Below are 24,181 nucleotides of genomic sequence, written 5' to 3' on the forward strand. Positions count from 1 at the left end.
CAGCAGAAACTTTCTAAACTTGATCTTTGCTGGCAAGATTTCTCTCAGTCTTCTGGTCTTTGGAGCTCTGGCCAGAATCTCCCACACAGAAGGCATTGCAGGTCTGTTCTTTCAGGTGACATCCACAAACCTTTCCAAACACTTCCCAGAAGCCGTTGCCAAGGGCTCGTGGGCCATATGGTCAAGTATAATCAAAGCAATGACTCCACTTCACTGGTACCAAATTCTTGTTAGTTACTTTTATCTCACTTATGAGACAAAATACCTGATGTCCCAAAATAAGGAAGAATGTGTTTATTTAGCTCACAGTTTATGGAGGTTTTGTTCTGTAATCAGTTGTCTCCAAGGAAGGGTGGACTAGTGAAGGGCAATAGATCATAGTGGCAGGAGACACAAAATCAACAAGACTGAAAAAAGCAGAAGAACAAGCCTGTTTTCCTCCCTTATATTGTATGCAGTTTACCTACCTAGTATGAGTGTAGCACTCAAACCATCTCTGTGTTCTCTTCCTTCACAGGCTTGGGATGTTTACAAAATGAGGACCCTGGCCCCCTGTTGAGTCACTTAACTAAACTTCTAAATTTCTCTATTTGACACATGGGTCAACTATTACAACATCCTGGCGCTTAAATAGCCACCCCAGGATATGTCTTCTACTGCCTATGTTATAAAACTGCTCAGTTTAGATAAGTTTCTAAACTTCTCACGTTGATACAATGTATCGACCATTACAAGGCTGTGTGGATAAAGGGAGAGATGTACCCGCAGTTCTTAAACTGAGTACTTGACAGTGGAATCACTTAGTTTATTTAGCTACCTTCTGAAATACCTAAGAAATTGTCTGAAACAAGAATAATCACATAGGTAACCCCATGTAGTGAACAAGGAATAGTCCTTAGTTCAGTGTCTGTTACTACTTAGTTCTGTTTGCTTCTTACAAAGCTCCCCAATTAGAATCACTAGTCTCTGGCCTAAGGAATCATTTCTTAAGCAAGAGGCTCATTTATTTTATAATTTCATAGTTTGGTATTCTCTAGCGATGCTCTTTTGAGTTCTTCAGTATGTTTTGCATACTTGTACCAGGGATTTTGTACAAATTATAGCAAATTCTCTTTCTTTCCATGCAAAAGCTCAAATGTGCACACTTGAAGTCCTGAGTACATAGTTCTTAATAAGTAGATTTCTATGACTCTGGATAACCCCAGCCACAAATGTCAGAACTATATATGAGAGTTGATCATGTTCTTGGACAACTAGGTCCTCAATATGCTCTTGCCCTACTCCAGGAATGGCTCTTTTGAACCTGGCTGTGCCATCTGAACCATCTATCTCCAACTACTCTTTGTCACAAAAAGAAGTAAAACTGGGGGAAAGGGATAATTTCACCCCCAGTTGCTGCTTAACTTGATGTGTCAATTTGACCACATAGGCTGGATTGTCAATATGGCTCTTACAGGATGAGATTAGCATGTAAGTCTATGGACTCAGCAAGGTGGGCAGTCTTCCCCACATCTGTGGTCATCACTAAATCTGTTCAGAGCCTAAAGAAAACCACAGAGAGGAAGAAGGAACTGACCTTTCCTGTTGCTTCTTGGATTCAGTTGGAACATCTCATCTGAGTTGCTCCTGTCTCACTCCAAGACGAGAATGAATCTGACCCCCTAGGCTCCCATGGCCCTCAGGCCTTCACCAGGGCTGACTTGCAGACTGGCTATCTGGGTCTCCAGGTTGCTGGTGGCTGATGGTGCATTTTCTGGCCTTCAGAAATGCACAAGCTGATTTCTCATAACCTTTCTGTCTCTGAAAAAGGTCTACATATGTGTGTAAAATACAAACCATGATATTTATAAATTTGAGAATATCGAACAGAAGAATTTAGGGTTATTACACAGCCCTTAACCATCCAGAGTAACCAAAGTCTTTCCTGTGCTGCAGTATTGCACGGCACCATTTTGTCAGCCCCATGACCAGTGACCACCCATCAGCAACCTGGCTCTCCATCCCATCCATTGTGACCATGTGTGGATTTCAGCCTTCCAGGATAGTTACAGCGGGGGGAACCAACATGCAATCGACTTGGCTACATATTTTATATAGACTACACAGAGTCGTTTACAAGAATTAAATCTTAGAAGCAATATATTGAAATGCAGCCTGCTGTCAAAGTATATGAAGAGCCAAAGCCTTGGGGTTGTGTGGCAGCTCTGATCCGAAGATCCAAAGGCAAATCCTCCCCATTACTTTGGATGCATTCACATTGAAGGGAAGGGATGAATGTAGAACTTTTGGTATCTGTTGACTTCATGTTTACTTTTTAATATTTTGTCTTTTTAATTTAATTATTATTGGCAAATAAATGCAGACCATTCTGTTTACGTTCCTCGTGGGGAGTTGGTGCATGGGCACAGCTCATCTTCTTTTTCCATCCCTCTTTCTTTTCCCTCCGTCCCTTTTTTCTCCATCTCTTTTGCTTTCCCATTTGAGAAAGATTTATTTCTCTACTTCATATTACCTACATTTTATTTTGCTCTTTATTTATAATTCAAGTTTATTATGTAAGAGAAATCATGCAATATTTATGCCTGCGTGTCTGACTTATTTCATTTAACACAATGGTCTCAGGTTCATCCATTTTCCTAGAAACAACTCAAGATTTAACCTTTGTGGCAGATAGTACACCACTGTGTATAAGCCCCACATTTTCTTTACCTATTCATCTTTTGATGGACACATAGGCTGCTTCCAAGGTTTAGCTACTAGAAATTGTGCTGTTATAAACAGGCGTGTGCACATATCACTGTAATGTGATGCCTTTAGCTCTTCTGGGAAGATACCTAGAAAGGGAATAGCTGGGTCAAGTGAAACCTCTAGTTGCAGTTTTCTGAGAAATCTCTGCTGTGATTTTCACAGTATTTAAACTAGTTTAAATTCCCTAAACAATGTAGAAGTGTTCTTTCCCCCACTGCCTTGCCAGTATCTGTTATTATTTTATTTCTTGATCACAGTCATTCTTTCTGGAATAAGATGAAATCTCAGTGTTGTTTGAATTTGCATTTCACTAATGACCAGAGAAGTTGAACATTTTCATGTATTTATTGGCTGTTTGTAATTCTGAGAAGTGTCTTTCCTTACCTTCCCCTCCTCCCCTTTCTAGAGGCCTCCCTGACCATTCTCCCCAGGATGTGGCACCTGACCAGGCTGAATGTGTGATGTCTCGCGTTGGTAAATGATGGAAGCAATTCGGCCTCTGATATGTGTGGTGTGTAGGTAGCAGAGCAAGGGCTCAAGCAGACCCTTCTATTTAATGGCAGCACTTTCAGACCTAACTGCTTCTGGGCCTGGCTTATCCCACAGAGCCCAGGCAGTGTCCTTCTGGTCTAAGCTTGACCTTCTGAAGCGTTCTATGTCTAACCTGCACTCTCTCAGCAACTGCCTTCTGGTGTTTTCCTGTCGCTGTGGGAGGGTAAAACCTAGAACCCTGAAATTGTTTTTTACATTCCCCAACCTGAGTCACAGTGTGAAATATTCAATCCCTTTCAGAAACTGTGCATGATTAAAATCTCTGGAAACATGGTGGACACTGCTATGGATTCCTTCTCCAACTGCTTGTGAGAGTGAAATCCTGGCTGCTTTTGCAGTTTTTGTAGCCATGGGATTTACCTTGTGTCTGCATAGACAAGTCCCTGCTCTAGGAGCTGGGATGAGCAGACGGACTGCTTTGTTCTTGTGTCTGATCCTAGTTCACTTCCCTAGAGTCCTTGCAGGTTTTCACTTTCCCGCCAGCACCCTCTGGCTCCTCGGACATCTACTGCCTTGTTTTCTTTATGCCAAGTTTTCATTGCTCCATGTCTGACTCTGTCTCCCAGAGAGGTTGCAGTTTGCTGTTGATCATTACTCTGCCATATTGGTTCACTTTTTAAAAGATCATATATTTCAAGCAAGCAAGCAAACAAACAAAAAACCCAACCTTCCAAAAACCCCCCAAATCATCATTTTCTTCAGTCTTTTGTATGTTGACTATTTTGAGCTTATTTAGGAGATTTCTGCTAGTCCATGGGTTACAAAAGTGAACATTTATAGTTCATTTATCTTGTCCATGTTGGGCTCAGTGCCTATGTGCTTACTGATCCATGTATAAACAATTCTTAATTTCCTTTCCTATTGGTGACTGTGTTAATGAATAGATTGCTCCTCATATTCCCTGGTCCAGCCTCACGGTTGCTTTTTAAGTCAACAAGGTTACATGAATGTGTCTCTTAATAAATCTGGAAGGCTGTGAGAAGAAAAAGATATTAAATGATGTGTTTTGTGTCTTTTAATAGTGTGGTCACAAGTGCTCATTTTTCTGTTCAGTCAGAATGATGAATTGCCACTGTAGTTAGTGATATATTTGCAGCCACAAATTGCAGTCTATGAGAGCAAAAATCCACATTAAGCTCCCTTTGAACAAGCTCCCTGAGTCTTCAGTTCTGAACCTAATGAAACAAAAACAGTGTTAGCAGTAAGAGTCGACTTGGAAACAGCATTGTAAGAATATTGCTCATTAGCCGTGGAGACAGGAGATTAATGGAGTTTCTCAGCTGCCCAAGTTTTATAACCAAATATTACTCAAGAGCTAGTTGTCTGGTAGGAATACATAACAAGAAACACATTGTCCCTCATAAAAAAGTTATAATTGTCTATATTTTTGTTTAATATATTTAAGAAAAATAGCTGCAGTTCCTTATGTTTGACCCATGGTCTACAACAAAACGTTCAGTTGCATAGGTATAGCTTATATCCAAGAACGTTTGTAAATTATCTTCTAGAATATTACTAGGTACCAAAGTTTCTTCCTGTGTGAGTTTTTCTCTTAGACTTTCTCATACGCTAAAAACCTGAAAAAACTTTTGTAGGGAAATCTTGTGGAAAACTGTTTAAGTGCTTTCTCCCTACTATGTCTCTCTGTTTTTCTTTCTGTCTCTGTCATCTCTATTTCCTTTTCCATCTCAGCCTCCATTACATAGTAAATTAATCAAACAGAAAATCCGATTTGAGTTTTCCAATAAAAATAATTATATTCCTCTTATTTTCATTACAATATTGTCTGACCTACAGTCTTACAAATGGCCCACTCACAGAAGGTGGGCTGAGCAAAAGGGTACCATTGGATCCAGACTTTAGAACTAGAGAGAATAATTTCTACAGATGATTTAACCCAAGGCCTCATTTTAGAGGAGAGATAAAAATTGCCATCATTTATCTAAGATTGCTAGGTAATTAAAGGGAAAAACTAAAGTCTAGGTCACCACGGCCTGTCTTCTTTCATTGAACTCACCTGTTTATACTATTATTGCTTGAATACTTTTTCCAAGTTTTCTTTCCATACAGAAGAAGGTAAAGTGTTATTGTGAGTCTGAGAGCAGGAACACTAAAACATTGCCCGGGATTTGGAGGCAGATTGATTTAATGTGGGACAGGCACTGATAAGGAATCAATTGTCCTTTAAAATGTCAGGCCTTGATGGCTGAGGGAGGTTTTTATGGGGTTGCAAGCAAAAAGCAGAGTACTTGATTGTCTTTGATTGGTTCTTGCAGTGACCATTTCTAGGAGATGGTAATAACAGGAACTGTAACAAGAACTATTACCTAGGTGACTAAGAAACTGACGTGTACTGGCTGGGGGCCATTTTCTGTTACAATTATAAGTGTAAGAAGACATTCTGCGATACAGAGATTCAAATTTAGGCATAGCCATCTACAAAAACAAGGAACTAACATTCCCACATCAGACACCATTTTAAAAGTGCTATGACAATGTAAACCTGTAGTTAAACTAAGTTGTTCATCTTCTTTAAAATTGTCAATGATTTGACCAACATGGCTTCCAAATCAGTTCAGAAATGTTAACATAGTCTAAATCCCGTTATAACAATATCCTTCTCATGGCTTAATTTGTTCTTAAATCCTTAATAGCAAGATTTACAAGCAAAACACTACAAGCCCAAGCAGACAGGTGCTGTACTTTTTAAAATATGAGAAATAAAAATAGAAAAATTTCAACTGTTTGAATAAAGATCATCAGCAACAAGAGTGTCTTGATCTACTGTCAAGCCTTCCTTTGCTTCCTTGGTGGGAGTGCTGTGTGTTCACTGCCATCTGTTTCCCTCATGCCATCAACAAAGTGCAGTAGCAGATGAGCTGTGAGAGTGAGGCTCATACACAGTGCTCGCCGTCATGGACTCTTCCCTGAAACCAGCACCAACAAAGTCTTATTTCCCTGCCCTTAAAACCTCCTACACACGTAAGCGTAGCATTTCTCTGAAGACCAGCACTACTGCTGGGCCTTTTCCAACTGCAAAATAGAAATGGACATTGATGGTAAACTCAGGGGATCGTCCCTTTGCTGCTCATTCTGTCCTTCCCTTGCACTTTTAGAGACGGCATAAATTATTCCTTAGGAGATTCGGAATCATTTCCAGAATCAAAAGATACGCATCGTAATCACTGCTTGGTAAGTCGTGTAGCCCAAAGGTAAAATCTTTGCCCATTTATAAATCAAAGAGCTCATGATAGCAAGGAGCTGGGACTTTGTACAGGAACACTAAAGCAGTCTGTGGGCAGGACAATGTCATTGTCACAGAGGACACGAATAATAAGTCACCTTTTGTTTACAACTGATAAGAATAATTTTGGTCTGCACTAAATAAAACATTTTATCCCAATATAAATTAACAAGGTATGTGAATCTACTTTCCTGGAAAAGAAAAAGAGAGCCATGTGTGTGTATTTTTCTTTTTGATATAGTTTTAGAAATTTAGTTATTTTTAATTTTGATGTTTCTTGAGCCAAAAAAGGAAGCACTCTTGTTATAATTATTAAGTGTGAAGATGCCCTGAAGTAGTTTTAATCTTCAGAAAATTTCTTAAGTGGACTCTTTCCATGATCTAAGTGTTGGAAATGGGGAGTGATCAGAACAAAAGAGAAAAATTTGAAAATCTGAATAACTTTACTATGAAAATATCTCTTGGTAGAAAACTTTGGTAGCTGCTATGCAATCAGTCCAAAAAATTCAATATAAAACTTCAGACTCAATAAACTTCAAACAGACCATGCTAAATCCCCCTAATTGCCAATGAGTAGTAGGCTTCCTTGCAGAGAACTGGAAAGGTCAGGCTAAATTACACAGCCCCACACTGCTCTGCAAATCCATGGCACCCTGCGTCTCTGTCTTGTTGTGTCTGCTCCGCGGTTCTGTGAACTTTACTCGACTTTACCACCTGCTGGTTGCTCAATTCTGATCAATAGAAGCAAATATTCATGTGCCTGACCTTTGAAGACTGGGAGAAAGCTGGGAGGGCCAGTGACTTCAGAGCAGGAAGGAACAGTGACCGTGGCTTATAAACCCCAGAAGTATAATTTAGTTCTGGAGCTGTTATTTTAACTGGAGAATAGAATAAATGAAAAAGATACTGACTTTTACCTTGAAAAATTTTAGTAGTGCTGGAGAAGATCTGGTCTATTTTATTTGACTTCTATCCCCTTATGCTAGCTGTCAGGATACCATGGTTCTTGAGTTTCTTTTGAAAGATGATTTCAGGAAATCCCTTCCAGTAACTCTAGGTCTAGGGAAAGAGCCAGAGGGATGATCTTCTGAACCCCACCCCTACATCTACCCTTTCATCTGGAATTCCTTAGAAAGAATGCCAGAGGGTGAGTCCTCTTGGTGCCTCAAGACTGTCACAGTCCTGAAGATACAGCACGGTCTTCAGTCTCCCAGTGCAGGCAGGGTCAGAGATCTAAAGCAGGGAAAGAGAGGCGGGGTGGGGAGGAAAGGGGGCCCCTGCTGGAAGTCCCCTTCCCTCCACTGCCCGCCCTGCCTGCACCCCATGGAGGCCTCTATTGTTCCTTCTCCTCCTCCTCCCTCCTGTCTGTCCTCCCACCAACCTCCCAGATCAGAGCCTTCAGCTCTGAAGTGAGTTGAAACTAATTGCTACTCTTTTCAAATTACATTTACATACTTCAAGCCTCATCTATAATTGTGGAGGAGATTTGTCTTCTGTTAAAAGTATTTTAGGCATCAACAGGCAAGTGGAGGAGGGTTGATTATTTAGGATGTTATGCAGAAAAATGAAGTTATGTACTTAGAAAGGAGAACTAAGTTAAACTCCACATTGATCTATAGTAGATGTTCATGAAATCATATAAAGTTATTTTTATTTGGCCTAATAGACATTTGTAATGTAAATTTAGGACTTAAACAAATCACTAACAAGTAAAAAACTAAAATTTCAAGAGATGGAAACTGCTGTTCAAAGAGGATCGTTTAGTATCTCTGAAGCATTTCTATACTTGTGTGTTGCAAAGTTTTATCTGCAGTCTTCTTGAGTATTGAAGTGTTTTATTAAATCAGACCATCTGTGTTCTTATGCTAAGAAAATCATAAAAAGTAAGTATTGATTTTTTAAATTTATTCTTTGTGTCTACCGTTATCCTAGATACTTTTCCGTGCATCATTATTTTACTTTAATAATTCTTTCTTTAAAAAATAGCACATGGATTATTATTTTTTAAATATTTTATTTAAAAGGAAAAAGAGAAAAAAAAGCAGAACAAAACAAAACAGTGTAAGGGTACAAGTCAAACGTATCAAGACTGTGTAACACCATTCAAGTGGATGAAAGCATTGTAGAGTATTTAGAACCAGCTAACAGAAAAAATGATCAATGGTTTCTATATTATCTCTTTGCCTATAACAATTTTTGTTTATACTACCACATACGATAAAATCCAGCAAGTTACAACATGATAAAATCAATGGAGACAGAAGAGCCATAGTTTGGTGCGGCTTTAAGACAAGATGGTATTAAATCAGCACTAGCTATTATTATGTCTTATTTTCTTCAGAGTAGCTGTTCATTGCATCACAGGCCATAATATCAAACAGCCCAGAATAAAGCCATTCCAATTAATGAGTGAAAATTTTATAAGGCTTCAAGGCCACATAATGGGGAATCATGGTTATCATGCACTTTTATATATTTGAATCATTTCCTACACTAGGGAAACTATTCGGTGTTCACAGATGCGAGTTTGATTTAGTTCACTTATGAGTATGGTTTCAAGCTGCGCCCATTTATTGATAAATACCTCAATGTGATCCTTCTTTATAGCTGAGTAGTACTCCATTGTATAGAAATACCACAGCTTTTTTATCCAGTCCTCAGTGATGGACATTTGGGTTGTTTCCAAGATCTGGCAATTACAAATTGTGCTGCTATAAACATAGGTGTGCATATATCACTGTGGTATGATGCTTTCAGTTCTTCTGGGAATATGCCTAGAAGTGGAATAGCTGAAACAAATGGGCCTTCCAATCCCAGCTTTTTGAGAAATCTCCAGACTGACCTCCACAAAGGTTGTACCAGTCTACACTCCCACCAACAGTGTAGGAGAGTTCCTTTTTCTCCACAGCCTCTCCAGCACTTGTTGTTGTTAGTTTTCTTTATCCTGGCCATCCTTTCAGGAGTGAGATGGACTCTCGGTGTGGTTTTAATTTGCATTTCCCTAATAACCAATGATGATGAACATTTTTTCATGTATTTATTTGCCATTTGTATTTCTTACATGGATTATTATTAAGGGTTCAGGAAATAAAAAAAAATTAAGAACTATGTTCTTTTTGGTTATCTGAAATTCTAAGACGAAGTCTTATACACTATATGAAATTAGGAGCCATTTAATGATGCCAAAATCTTTTTTCTTTTTGGTCCATATCATTGACTTTTTCCAATAGAGAAAGCATTTCAAGGATTTGTATGATAATTGCAATGCTCTTCATTATTTAAAGTTAATTTGAATTTGTCTTGAAAGAGTGATGCTTTCAAAACGTAGTTCTTTAAGGGAAGAAGACCATGATCTATTTCTCCAGATGCCTGCAGCCTCGTGGGTCCTCCTGCTGCCTGGTTCCTGGGCTGTGCCTTCCACCTTCCCATTAATTGCTGACTCCTGGGAGGGAGGCATTTCCTACTGAGGAGCCTAAGCCTCCCAACCAGAGCCGAACAGCAGGGGCAGCTGGGGCTCAGGACCCCCGGCGTGCTACGTGAAGGATGCTCAGGTCCTAAAGGCGCTTTGTGACCAAGGGGGCAGGCCAGAGGTCGAGGTCTTCAGGAAGGCATCACTCATGGAACGGGGACACTTTCTGTATATACTAACGATAAGAGTTGCGGAACAGGGCAAATATTTTGATTGCATGATCACCCAGGGAAGTGGGCAACAGCCTCCCTGCAATTGGCAAAAATACACTATTGATGGAGGTGAATTACTAACAAACAAGCAAAAGTTTGAAGTGAGAGGCACTTTGAACTCATCGCTTTTATTGTCATTCCACGGAATTCTTATTGGCTATGAGATGGACCCCAAAGTGATTAATATCTGTACTTTTTCAAAACTTTGGCAGGAAATTCTCTTGAAAGTAAACCCTTTATTAATTCTACAGAGATGACAGCTGTGTCCATAATTCTTTAAGCAGATCAGAAATGTTTTCCAATACAACAAAATGTCAAAGACGGAAAGCTCATTTTAATAGACGATTCCTTTCACAGTGTTTGTCTGAAAAATTTGTATTAAAATGCAGTCTACCTGCTTCTTCAGTTCCAGATATTAATTATCTTGACAAGCATCAGGAAATGCCGAGAAGTTGTGATCTGATAGAAACAAAAGCTGTGATGTTGCCAAGGGCGCACCTGACAGCGCTTAAGGGATCTGGAGAGATGAGAGCAGAATTCCAAAGACGATTTCAAGTGTTTTAGCAATAAACTCAGGCAATTGGAAGTTGCAAAACTCATCAGAACTATCCTGAACTTAGATCCTTTCTGGATGCAAGGTGACTTCCTTTCATAACTTTTTAATGCTGTGAATTTATATTAGAAAGGCTTGACTTTATATCATGGAAATGCATTGAGCAAGGGTTGGCATAATTAAACTTACATGCTGTTATCACCAAGAAGTCTTGGGTTTGGAGAGCATGCAATTGTTCCATGAATAGCCATTGTCTTTTGTGAGCCAGGAAATTTTTGTAATGGAGCTTACTTTATTATTTGGTATCTTTTCTATCAAGCTTAGTTTCTTGGATGTTCTTTTAAATAAAACAATAATAGAGCTAATTAATCTTCTTTAATAGAAAGATAGTCAAATCTAATTTTTTTGATTAATCGGAATGAACAAATAGATCACTTTAAGAAGGTGGAACCGTACTGAAAAAGTCATGGAAATTCCTGGAGGTTCTTTTGTTTAAAAATTACAGTAAGAATTTTCACCTCTCTTTCATTAACTTGAGATTTCATCCTGCGTTAACCTCAGCCTCATCCTCACTGAAGATGTCTGATTTCTGATTTATATCCAGGTGTTGGGTGCAGCCTGTTTTAATCCTCTCATCCATCTGCATGTTCAGATGTAGGCACCATACACTGGGGCCTTAAAGAAGAAAAAGAGACAAATTTATCAGCACAGTGGAAAAAGGAGGAAGTGGTACTGGTGTCTGCTCACAGTATTTCCTTAGAGCAAGGTGTTCTCGGCTTCCAGGAATTCTTCCCCTGAAAGCCACTTACACGCCTACAGTGTGCTTTGAGACTGCAGAGGCAGAATGACATAAACTCTGTAGCCAGCAGCAGGGATGTCACTTGGAGCCCAGTCCTCTCACCACATGCCCTCCTCCCTGTCCCTTACGGCAGGCCAGGGCTCCTCTGCCCTCCAATGCCACTTCAGAAGTAAACATCAGGTTTATTTCTTGCTTTCTTAGTTTTCCTTAAGATCTTTAAGGAAATTTAGAGTAGTTGTGTTTGGATCAATTGATTTTCTTGCTTAGGAATAGAAAGTTTAACTAAGGTTGGAGGCACTTGCATTTTCTATCCTTGTCCTGTGTACCAAAATAAAATGACTTCTAATTAGTGTTCTAAATGTGAATTCCAAGCCAAAACATGTCTAGCAGGGATCTCACTTTTCTTTTCCCTAAAGGAGAGACTATCGAGTTTTTTCAGGGAATCATTAAGCTCTCACTGGTGATAAAGTTTTCTTGGTCTAATAACATCAGTTACAAAAGCAAAAATATTGTAGTTGTAACTTGTGACCAAGCAAACCAACATAGTGCATACATGTAACTAGTCTGAGGACCCAGGTACCATGATGGTTACTGATGAGACTGTAAGGTGGGTAACAACCTGGTTAACACCTCCTGAAAATTAAACCCTACGAGGTGCAGACAAAAACAAGTACCCCCTAATGGAAATACATATAATTATTGTTTATATAATGTGTACAATGTGCTGCATATGCATTATATATTTGTAGTAGGGAACAGGAAGAACAGATCTTTTTGGACATTTACTTTTTTTAGGGAGGGTGGATGCAACCTTTTGGAGAACAGGAGAGTACCTGGGAAGTGAAGCTCTGATGCCCAACCCTGTAATCCCTAAAGACGTCCTGACCTAGTCAGTGCCTGTGTGCAGCCCATGTGCTTCTCTTCTGGTTTATTACCATTAATGGAGTAAAGTTTGAATTCCCATAAACATGGCTCTCCGATACTTCTCTTGTTTTCAGTTGACTTTTCACTTGGAGAGATTTGTTTTTTTCCAGAAGAGAATTGTAATTTATTGCCATGATTTATTAATAATGATCATCTGTTCACTCCTTACATGCATATGTGTGTCTTGTGTGCTCTTGGTGTGATGGCGGTGCTTACCGACAGAGGCAGCCAGTGTGGATGTGGAGACTTGCAGTAGAGAATAATCCATTCGAAAAAGCAGCGTTGGTGCGGCATTTTCTGAAGTCTGGAAGGATCCGTAGAAAAGGTGTTTGATTTAAAGTTTAGTGGTGAAGATTACTGGAGGAAGGGTGGGAAAAGCTGTTTGAAAGTACAGGACTGTGAAATAGGTGTCTTGCAGAAGAGAACTGGTGTCATGGGACCGTCATGAGTGTCAGGGAAGGTGCAGGGTGCTGGAGGGTGGGGAAGGGGCGCGTGGGCACTTGATGTCACAAAACTCAGGAGATATTCCAGAGCAGAGGAGACGCCACCGTGAGCTTTAGCACGGGGTGCACTGGGATTCAGAAAATCCCTTTAGTGACAGTATGAAAATGGATTAGAGAGAAAATAAACAGGAGAAACAACCAACGATGAGGTGAGTGCTATAATACAGACAGGGGAGAATGGGAGTTTGCGTTCCCACAGCGATAGTGAGATGGTTATAAGGAAAAGGCTAAGCAGACAGGACTTGGGAATGCAGTGCATTTGTGGAGTGAAGGAGGGAGAGGTCAAGATGGGCCCCGTGCTCACTGGGAGATTTGAAGATAGAGTGCGGGCGTGCTGGAGGAGGGAAAGGCATGCTCAGGAGGAGGAGCTGGAGATGGGTTATGCCCTTACTCACTTGCCATGTGCATCACAGGCTCGGGACAACAGGCGAGGCATGATACGGATTTGGGAATTAGGATCACATATGTAGATGGTGGGAAAAGCTGTGCCGCTCCTTTCTCTATGCTGATTTCCACCGTGGCTGTGCCAGTGACTTGGTGAGATGAAAATGGAGTAAGCTCAATGAGGACAGGGACTGCATGTGTCTCTGAATTATCTTATTTCTAGGCTGTAGCACTGTTGGAGACCACTACAAAGCAGCTCTGAGCAGGATTTAAAATTAACTCACGGGCTTTCTATGTTTATCTGTGAGTCTGTCCTAGGCCTAGGCCCCTTGCCTGGCAATGGGACCTGATTCATAGTAAGTGAACCTCTATGAATCACTGTCCTGGTTGAGGCCGGTAGTGGCCTGTGAGGCCAGGGATACCTCAGAGGGCAAGAGAAGGCCACAGCTGAGGGTTCCTGGTTCCAACACCAATTAAGCAGATAGGGACTGCAGCTGTAGGCCTCTCATTCCTGCAGTCTCACTCTTACCATAAATGTCATCTTAGAGATAAGATGGTTCTCCTAAATTGTCATAATTTACTACTTGGAGAAGCCTTTGAAGTGACTCTCAAGGTCCTGCTCATATCCCACACTTTCCTCAGTTTCCCTGCTCTTTTTTTTTTTTTTTTTTTGTCTTTTTCCTTTTTATTGGTACCAGGGATCAAACTCACGACTGCCTGCTTGCAAGGCAGGCGCTTATGCCGCTGAGCTAAACCTCCAGCCCCGGTTTCCCTGCTCTTTGTTTGGACCTAATAAATATGGGCAGTCCAGAGAAGTCTTTGTCTTAGTTCTCAGAGTCTCAGACTCAGCTGAAGGGAGCTGAACGGGGCCCTAAAATCAGACCACTTGCCTCATTTATTTAAGCCTTCACTAGTTTGGGAGATTGGGGATCTAGGTCAGAACCCAATAGAGCACCAGACTCATGGTGAGCTGTCACTTGTCCTTGATCAAGGAAACAACAGTGTCAAAACCAAGACAGGTGAGGTGGCGAGAGTAAGAGAGAAAGGAGGAGCGCTGGTACCTTGGGCCTCGGAGGCCCAGTTCTAAGAGGGACTGGGCAGCAATGTTGATGCTGCCAAACAAGAGAGAACGTGTTCAGCACAGACGTGCACCGTCCTGTACACAAACCCAAGCACATCTATTTCATTTTTATTTACATTTAATATAATCTGGCAGGAAGTGAATGTCAGGCCATGCTTCTGGTAGATAGATTTCATCTTTACTCAGGCACAGGTTCTCTGTATAACTTTCCATAGGACATATTTATCAACAAATGTACATTAAATGAAAATGTCAAGAAACAAAATGATGTTTTGTTGGGTGTAAATTATGTAATCAATAATAAGATATATTGATGTAAATGCAAATCTACAGGCCCAAGAGTGAAAAGAACAGTGTTTTATTTTATTTTTTGTAACCCTGTGAATTTCCATATTTCACAGCATGGTAGTTAAGTGTTTTTAAGACATGGAACAAAAACTAAAAAAGTAGATCCTCAGTAATGCAAACCGAGAGTAAATGTACCTCAGATTTTTAAGGTGAAATAAGGAAGCTAATTCTGCGGAGCAGTGGGTCATTTATTCATTCAGCAAATACTCACTGAGCGCCCTCCCTATGCCGTCTGTTCCTTGGGACAGGCACTTGGGGGTGAGTGAGGGAGCTGCCTGGCTTTCACTTTCTCAGCTCCTCGGACGGTCACAAGTGGTAATATATATGAATAAAGTTAATTAATTGAGGTGGAAGTATCTTCTCTGGCAGCTACCAAGTAGAGGATGCAAGGAGGGCATAAAACAGGGCTCTGTATAATTTATAACCAAATGTATTATGTGAACTCACAGCAATAAAATAGACATCTCAGTTGTCTTAGAGAAATTATACTTTTTAATATCATGTCTTTAAGTATTTCAAGAAAGATAATAGCTGCACCAAATGGATTTTCTGTTTTCCGTTATTTGAGGAACCTTGATACTGATTTCCACCCATGGCTGTGCCAGTTTATGCTCCTACCCAAAGTGCAGGAGGCTTTCCACGCCAGTGCGCCACGCACACCAAGTTTATCACAACGTAACTCCTAACAGCAGACCTTGGCAGGGGCCTACATGGCCACCAATGGATGCATGGATAAAGGAAATATGTAATTTAAACAAAATTTGACACCAGAAGGATAAACAGGTCACTTGAGGAAAATGGGTGCATTTTGATACCATAATGTTAGTAAGTAAATAAATCAGACATGCAAATTTAAATATCAAATTTTCCGACGTGAGAAACCAAAATATAAGAAGAAACATAAAAGGTAATAGGAAATAGAGTGCTAGAGCTTTAGCAAAAGGAAAAGGGACCAAGAGATGGCGGGAGGAAGAGGAGTGGAAGGGGTGGGCAGAAGACTAAATGCTGCCCGTGAGCACCAACGCCCAAGCATGAGTGTGCTCACTATGCATTGCAAACGTGTGCTAACAACAATGAAAAAGTCACACTTTGACTGCCGTCAGGAAGCACTGTGCATTCCCAAAACCGAAGCTCAAAGGGAAATTAACTGGATGAGTTGGAAGTAGAGGGGACCCAGGAGATCTTTTCATGGAATTAGAGACTTCCAGCTGAGAGGACGACATACTCGCCCTCTGCATGAAATAGGCCAAATATGAGGGGAAAGCTGGGTCTGGGATAGAGAGGTTTAAGATCAGGTTGAGGAGGTGATTTGCATTCTCTTGTGAAAACCTGGAAATAGTTACAGATCAATGAATGACATGGCATTATGAATTCTTTGAAGGTCCATCTTTGATTAGAGTATTAAAGAATAAACAAAAAGCTAGAAAATGAAACAATGCACATAGCCAGCCACTATCACACCTGGAGTATCAGTAATTTACTGGAGTAAAAATGGGTAACAATGATAACTGCTCCTTGGGGGTTTTTTGAGGATTAAAAATACAAAATGCTTAACATGGTTTCCAGTACCTTATACACTTTTAAATGTTATTTTCTTTTTATGCCTCCTTCATAAGTGAAATTGATCAACCATGTACAGGTTCCTCGTCTACCGTAAGTTGCTGCTCCATGACTGGCAAAAATTGAAGATTTTTGGAATTTTGAATTTCCTGATAATCTCTTTGAATCTGTTTCATGTGTTCTAAATTATTTTTATGTTCTTCATTGAAGGTTTCCCTCCTTGAGCACCTCAAAAGAACATGTGTGTCTTCTTTAGAGTAGCTTAGCAATTCTTTAACTATATTCTCATATCTTCTTTTACCTGTAATAGTATTTCTGTTCTAAGTTCTTTTTATAGCTTCATGGAGTTGCTTCTTTATTTCAGTTGCTGTTGCTTCAAAAACTGCGTGTGTGCAACTCCTGATCTCTTCTGTGTTTACCTCTCCTGGACTAGCACTGCTCAGGTTGCAGGCCAGAGACTGCCTTTTGCTTCTTCCTCTGTCATGTTCCTGATTTCTTCTGAGCAAGTGGGTAGCAGGGTCCCTGCCCTTCCTGCATTGGTTGCGATTACTCTGAAGTGTGCTGGCTGGGGATTGCTGTCGTTTGCTGCTTTCCCCAGTCTGCTGGTGGCTACTGGAGTGTAAGCAGGGGCGGGGCAGGCTGGTGCCTCCCTTCCAAGCTGGGTTAACCAATGAGTGTGCACTGGGCGGGTGGGGTTGGTTAGGGATAGCTTTAGGGAAACCTCAGCAGTGGCCATTTGACCACACAGAGGGGTGGAACTCAGTCCAAGCAGTTGTCACCAATCTGCTCCAAGCTAGCAGTGGCTGAATGAAGCCAACTGCAGTTCTGTCTCCAGGCTTATCCTGCCCAACTCCAAAATGGTGCCCAGCCAAACTCCCTCTCCCGAGGAAGAACTGAGTCCCACACATTCACCACCAGCCAGTGCAGTTCTCTGGTCTGCTGCGCCTCCCCTCCAAGGCCTTCTGGCTTGCTAGTCACCAGCTTCACTGTGCCCATGCGTCTCCAGGTTCCAACAGTGCTTCCGGCGCGGTGGTTCCAGCTCTGGTGACAGCGCCACCAGCTACCACCTTCCTCTGTTTAGGTTTTTCTTTTCCTCCTCCTCCTCCTCGTCCTCTTCTTCCTCCTCCTCCTCCTCCTCCTCCTCCTCCTCCTCCTCCTCCTCCTCCTCCTCCTCTTTCTCTTCCTCCTCCTCCTCTTCCTCCTCCTCCTCTTCCTCCTCCTTCTCCTCTTACTACTCCTCCTCTTCCTCCTCCTCTTCCTCCTCCTCCTCCTCCTCTTCCTCCTCCTCCTCCTTCTCTTACTCCTCTTCCTCCTCCTCTTTCTCTTCCTCCTCCTCCGCCTCCTCCTCCTCATTCTCCTCCTCCTTCTTCTTTTATTCTCTCAGTGGACTGCGGTTCTCACTTTCATTTTTTTCTGGGTTGAGGAGACCCACATCCTTTCTTCTGTCTTCTCCAGAATGTTGTATTCCAGCATCTGGACTGGGCTAATACCCTGCTACTTACTGTTCCACCATCTTCCCAGACTTGAATCACAGCTTTGTACTTGGATTGGGTCAGTGGCTACCACCCAGAAATACTCCAGATGGTCACATCATATTACAATCCTCCAAGCACTCTGCATATTTTGTTTGGCCTGGAAAACTATTCAAAGCCAAACCAGGCATCTTAATGGAAATTTCCAGCATTATTTGCCCTGTAGTCCTTGGTTGGTTTAAAGTAGCATTATACAGGAGCCTCCGTAATTTATAGTTTTAACATTTTGAATGATTAAAAGAATCCAGCAGTTCAAGTTCATGGCACCCATTAAAGTGCAGGGTTTCTTTTTCAGATCAAAAATGCACTAAGGAAATGAACATTATTTAATGTACTGAGCAGTAGGGTGCTTGTGAGTGAATGGAAGCCCACAGGACTCCTGGCCACTTCCCAGCGCAGGCAGTGGCACACACAGCACCATTCAGCTGCTTTCCGGAAGAAACCCTCTGGCAGAACGACTCGACACCTGTGGAGCCCAGGAGTACCCTCCCAGAAAAATAAAGCAAGGAGAAATTACAGCCACGAGTGCTCCTTGTGGAATTGTTTCAGAACACAGGAGTCCTCTGAGCACGCAGTAGAAGGAAAATTCTCCTGGCTGGGTAGACATCCTTGCTGGAAATTAATGAAAACAAGGCCATGAGACTCATATTCCTACCCTAAGCACTTCAGGAAAGGTGCCCTTTTCTCCTGCCCCCCGAGCCGAGAGCTGGTGACACTTTTGTTTCGCTCATTACCTTGTTCTAACACAGACATCTCGCGCGGCCCCTATGACTGACCTCGATATTTGAGTTAATTGGAATTGAACCCAGTGGAAATTGCAAAGCTTTCACACACCGTGTGGTTTTTGTATTTCTTTGGAAAATTTGGAAAGTAGTTTAGGGAAGAGAGAATGTCCTGGGTCTAGAGACACACACCCAACAAAAGAAGGTCACTAATGAAAGAGATGCACCTTTATTGGGGGTGGGGGGGGTCGGATAATTAAAATTGTTCTGATCAAAAAGATTTGCAGGTTAGCTCTTCAAAGTGTGTTCCAGCAGGAGCAAGGTGGTTGGTTTTCCAGGTACTACCAGTCGCTTGCGTTGGCACCTGACAGCCGGGAAATAACAGCACAGATGCAGCTATGCTGGGAGGCAGGAAGGGACAGCTTCATAGATTTCTGCCTCACCGAGCCAACAAGAACCATAAAAATCCAAGTGCCACTTGGCAACAGCAACCAAGGAGCTCCTTGGATGATCTGGTGCCGAGAGACAGATTGCCATGTGTCACTTCCACAGCAGCCCAGGGGCCGCACTTGTGTGTGAACCTGTGTGTTTGCCACACGTAGGAAATCCCGTGAGGGTCCACAGGTGAAGTTGAACGCACATCTGTTTTTAAGGTGTGTGGCACAGTTTGTTTTTTTTTTTTTCCTGACAGAAAATATGCTTGAAGTATTAAATTAGAAAAGGCACAACAAAGGCTGAAGACACAGAGGCCTAAAGCTCAGGGCCTCGTTCAGCGGGAGGCGCTGTGTTTAGGAGGTGCCTGGGCTTCTCCAGGGAGGATTTTATAGTTTGGAGGGAAGAAGCAAAGCTGAGGATGGATGGTGGCCCGTGAGGGACACACCAAAGGCAGGCACAGCTCAGTGAGGTGCTTACTGCCTTGACAAATGGAGGATCCACTTCCCTGTGTCCAAAAGCCCTGTGGGCCTGCATGCAGGAAATAGTGGCCACTTCTGCAAAGCCAGCCTCTTGGGAGACTGAGGCAGGAGGATGCAAATCGCAGTCAGCCTGGGAAACAACCTAATGCGTTTTTTAAAAAGCCTGAGAGTTCAGCCCAGTGGAAGAGCCCTTGCCCAGCATGCACCTGACTCTGGGATCCGCCCAGCACTGCAGGGAAGGAAGCGCAGGGGAATTGCGGGCACCTTAAACGGGAGGAGCCGGGGCCTCAGGAAGCTCCGCGCTCCTCAGCCTCAGCTGGCTTCCCCTCCTGTCACCAGAGGCTCTGAATCCCTTCACCCCGCAGGCCTGCGCCCTGCTCCTCCTGCGCATCCTCCTCCTGCACCCAGAGTTCGAAATTCTAATTGACAATTGTAGTTCTGTGTAGGACGGGGCCCAGTGCGATGTGTGACGGAAGCAGGCGGGCGGAGTGAACCAGCCACCGCCTCAGTTAGGATTCCGCAGCGACACTGAAATCCTTAGCGACTCTGCAGGCCGCGGTGTGTGTGGCCGTCTGTGGCCTGTGCAGCAGCGGAAACGCCCTCCCCTCGTTGCTGTGACACCTGTCCTTCCTCCACCGCTCTCCCACCTTTGATAACCTCCAGTCTGCTCTCCAGTCTGCGCTCTGCTGCTAGGAATTTGACTCCAGATGTGACTGGTGGTGCGGTGTTTGTTTTCCCCTGCTGGATTTATTTCACTTATGTCGTGTCCTTAGGATCACGCAGATTGTCACAGGTCATAGGATTTTTCTTTTTGAAGACAAATAGCATTCCACTGTATTTTCTCTGTCCATTTATCGTATAACCTCTTACCAGATATGCGGTTTGCAGATATTTTCTCCTACTTTCCTGGTCTCCTTGTTCTGTTGTGTAGACTCTTTTAAACTGGATTTGTTCTCATTTCTCTATTTTTGCTTTGTGTTATATGCTCTTTGGTTGGACCTAACAGAGCGGCACCCAGACTAACTTTGTGAGAAATTTCATGGTGCAGTACTGCTAAGGGTCAGGTTTTGGAGGTAAGATTTTAATTCATTGCAATGAGATTCTAGTTCATAGTGTAAGATTCTAATTTTATTCTTCTGCATGTGGAGATCTTATTTTTCCAGTATAATTTATTAAACTATCCTTTCACTGCTACATTAGTAGGTAGCTTTATAAGAAATCAGTTGTTATAATGCATGAGTTTACTGCTGACTCCTCTCCTGCCCTGTTCAGGATAATTGGTTTTCACCTGTGCCATGTTATTTTAATGACTATAGTTTTGGGATATATTTTGTTGTCAGGCAGAGGGTGTAACAGCTTTGTTCTTTTTGCTCAGGATTGATTTGGTCATACAACATCTTTTTCTGCCTCTATAATTTAGGGGTTTTCCTCTTGTGTGAAAAACTACACTAGAATTTTAATACAGATTGGATTGAATATGTAAATCACTTTGAGTAACATAGACATTTAAAAGTATTAGTTTATCTAATCCATGAATGTGGCTAAGCTTTCCTTTTATTGTGTTCTCTCCAATTTATTCAGCACCTTCTGCTTTTCACTATGTGGATATTTTACTCCCTGGTTAAATTTTCCACCCAACTATTTTGTGGTTATTGCATTGCTATTATATATGAGATTGTAATTTTTATTCATTTTCCATGAATAATATCTCATTATTAGTGTACACCAATATAATTTAGTTTTTCTGTTGACTTTTGTACCATGTAACATTATGGAATTGATTTATTAGTTCTAATAGCTTTTATGGGTGGAGTTCTTAGGATTTTGATACATAAGATCATGTCAGGAAACCAACAGTTTTGCAACTCCCTTTCCAACTTATGCACCTTGTCGTTGCTTTCTTTCTTTCCTTTTCGTTCTGGTAGGATTTTAGGACTCCGCTGGGAGGGACTGTGAATGGGGCATCTTGCCTTGTTACTGACCTGTAGGTCAGACTTTCAGCTGCTCACCGAGTAGGATGTCAGCGGGGGTCTCGTCACATACGGCGTTGCTGTGTTCAGATGCATTCCTTCTGTATTTAGTCTTTGAGAGTCTTTATCCTGACAGGATGTTGAGTCTTGTCAAGTGCTTTTTCTGCGTGGATTGAGAGGAACACATCATTTCTGTTTCTCCTTCTGTTGACATGATGTCACACTTAATAATGCGAACAAGTTAACTCATCTTTGTATCCCAAGGACAGATCTCACTTGATCTTGGTGAAACATTGCTTAGTGTGCAATTGTCGAATTAGGATTGCTAGTGCTTTTTGAGGATTTCTTTTAGCTATGTGCATGACTGATAGAGGTTTATAATTTTCTTTGCTTATGGTAGAAACTTTCATTTTATTGCTCCCCCCCATATATTACTCAGTAAATTCGTTGGCTTTGTTTTCTTCTTAGATTAAGAAGACTCTTCTGCCCCTTACATCACTGGGCCTACCCAGACCTCCAGCCACAGCTGCTGTGCAGACGTCTAAGGCGACAGTGGGCTGGGACTGTGCTGCTCTGCCTTGCAGCAGCCTGCGTCCCTCACGATCCCGTGGTGTCACCGGTGTGTCTGCTGCCTCCTCTCAGTGATGCACGTCCATCTCCCGCACGTGGGTGACCACCTGCGCCCTCATCTCCATGGCGCACACCAGTGGTCGCCACCCGGGAGAGGGTCCGCTCCCCCTGGGTCACGTGGACTCTGCCTGCTCACTGTTTCCTTCCCTGCGTCTCCGGAGCACTCAGCACTTGCTCTGACAGGTGGGCGGCTGGCTAACTGATTCACTGAAGACGTTTCTGGAAAGAATCCAGATTGTGTTTTATATTTGGCATAGATATTAACACAGGGCCACAGGTGACACATAGGAGATGTAAATACCACATGAGTGATTGAGCATCTCAGTTTCAGATATCTGCACATTATTAATACCCAAATAGCTAATAGTGACTTACTACCTTTGCATTCTGATAGGAAATCACCACTTACAATGTGACTTTTAACACAGAAATATAATGTTAGAATAATACTAGAAATAGGAGGAGCAAAAAACTTGGCCCTTAATTCATTGGAAAGGTGTCAAAGCACAAAAAGTTTGAATGTTGTATTAGTCAAGGTTCTGCAGTAAACTAGAGCCAGAGGATGGATGGATGGATGGATGGATAGGTCAGTCAATAGACAGATGATAGATGGGTGAACACATGTAAATGAGTAGATGGATGGATGCATAGCTAAGGATGGAGGGGTGGATGGGTGAGTAGATGGCTGGACAGATGGACAGAAAGTAAAAGAGGAACTGGCTCAGCTGGCTATGGAGACCAAAGCCCACCACCTGCTGTCTGCTGGAGAAGTAGGAAGCTGGTAACAACTCAAGACCAAGGCACAGGCCTGAGAACTAGGAGCACTTGTACCTGAGGAGAAAAGCGATGTCTCAACACCAGAAGAAGTTTGCTTTTCTTCTAACATTTTGCTTTATTCAGGCTCTAAAGGAACTAGATGCTGCATCTTAGGACATTGATGAGGGAGACTTTGCTCAGTCTCCTGATTCAGTCTGCTAACTCTTCCAGAATCATAGATACCCCCAGAAATAATGCCTTCAGAGCTTTCTGGGAATTCTCTAGTTCATCCATTGGACACATCCAATTAACCATCGCTGTGGCTATTATTTTCTTGTTCTAAATAAATACAAATTTCCATGTAAAATAAACATAATGTAAAACCTCAACTTCATCAGAACCCTCAACCAGTGTTGACTTGGAGGTAAAATGTAGGGACATATTGCTTGCGTACTCTGGTACATAGCAGCACACAATTAGGGATCTTGAGTTTGGACCTAGAGTACAAATGCTAATGCCCAGAACTCTCCATGAATGCTAAGGACTGTAAAATGCTAAAAACAAGGTCATTTTTATCTCTGAATAAATTATTTCTCTTGAACAGATCATATAAAAGATCTTTTTAAAATGAGAGGCAGAGATTTTATGTTGTATACACTTTATGAAAAATGACAAAGAAACAAATTATCACGTGGGTGGGTGGGGCTTGGAGAGTTCAGACACAGCCGCTAGGCCTTGCTGGTTCTCTTCTGCTGGGATCGTGGCTGGATTTACCATGCGCCTCCTTCAGTGATGTTGTGACTGAACCGCATACGCAGGGTAGATAACTTTACTTATGATGTGTTACCATTTTTTACCTACCTGTTCCTGTCTTGGTCACTTTTCTCTTGTTGCTGGGACAAACTACCTGGCACCCAACATACAAAGGAGATGTTTAGTGAGCTCACAGTTTGTGGAGGTTTCAGCCCAAAATCAGCTGATTCCAAGGCAGGCTGGCGTGGCACAGGGGCCACAGTTCAAGGTGGCAGAAGACAGCAAAAGCAGCCAGAGCAGAAGAGGGGAAGAGCAAGCCTCTCCTGATACTGTAAGCAGGCTGCCCTCCCCAGGACACCAACTCAATGCCCGCCTCTTGCGCAGGATGAGGGTGTTCACAAAGTAAGGACCATGGCTCCCTGCTGATTCCTTCCTTAAACTGCTAGACTTCTCAAGTTGAGAGTGTATCAACCATTACAATTCCTTATATGTTATTTTGCTTCATCCATAGATTCCCATTTTTAAAA

General features: G+C 42.1%; 1 protein-coding gene across 2 annotated transcripts in view; it reads left to right on the plus strand.

The window, feature by feature from the left end:
• The window catches only part of Tbc1d32 (TBC1 domain family member 32), a 227,335-nt gene extending 204,045 nt beyond the window's left edge, over positions 1-23,290 (plus strand). For both annotated transcript variants that reach the window (XR_010042767.1, XR_010042768.1), the window contains one exon: positions 21,984-23,290. The gene's annotated coding sequence lies outside the window, so the exon portion shown is untranslated. The remainder of the gene's footprint in view (positions 1-21,983) is intronic.
• The last annotated feature ends 891 nt before the right edge of the window (positions 23,291-24,181 follow it).

Source organism: Cavia porcellus, unplaced genomic scaffold, assembly GCF_034190915.1.
Source record: "Cavia porcellus strain 051 isolate PalLab524CR breed Dunkin Hartley unplaced genomic scaffold, mCavPor4.1 scaffold_24, whole genome shotgun sequence".
Taxonomy (NCBI): domain Eukaryota; kingdom Metazoa; phylum Chordata; class Mammalia; order Rodentia; family Caviidae; genus Cavia; species Cavia porcellus.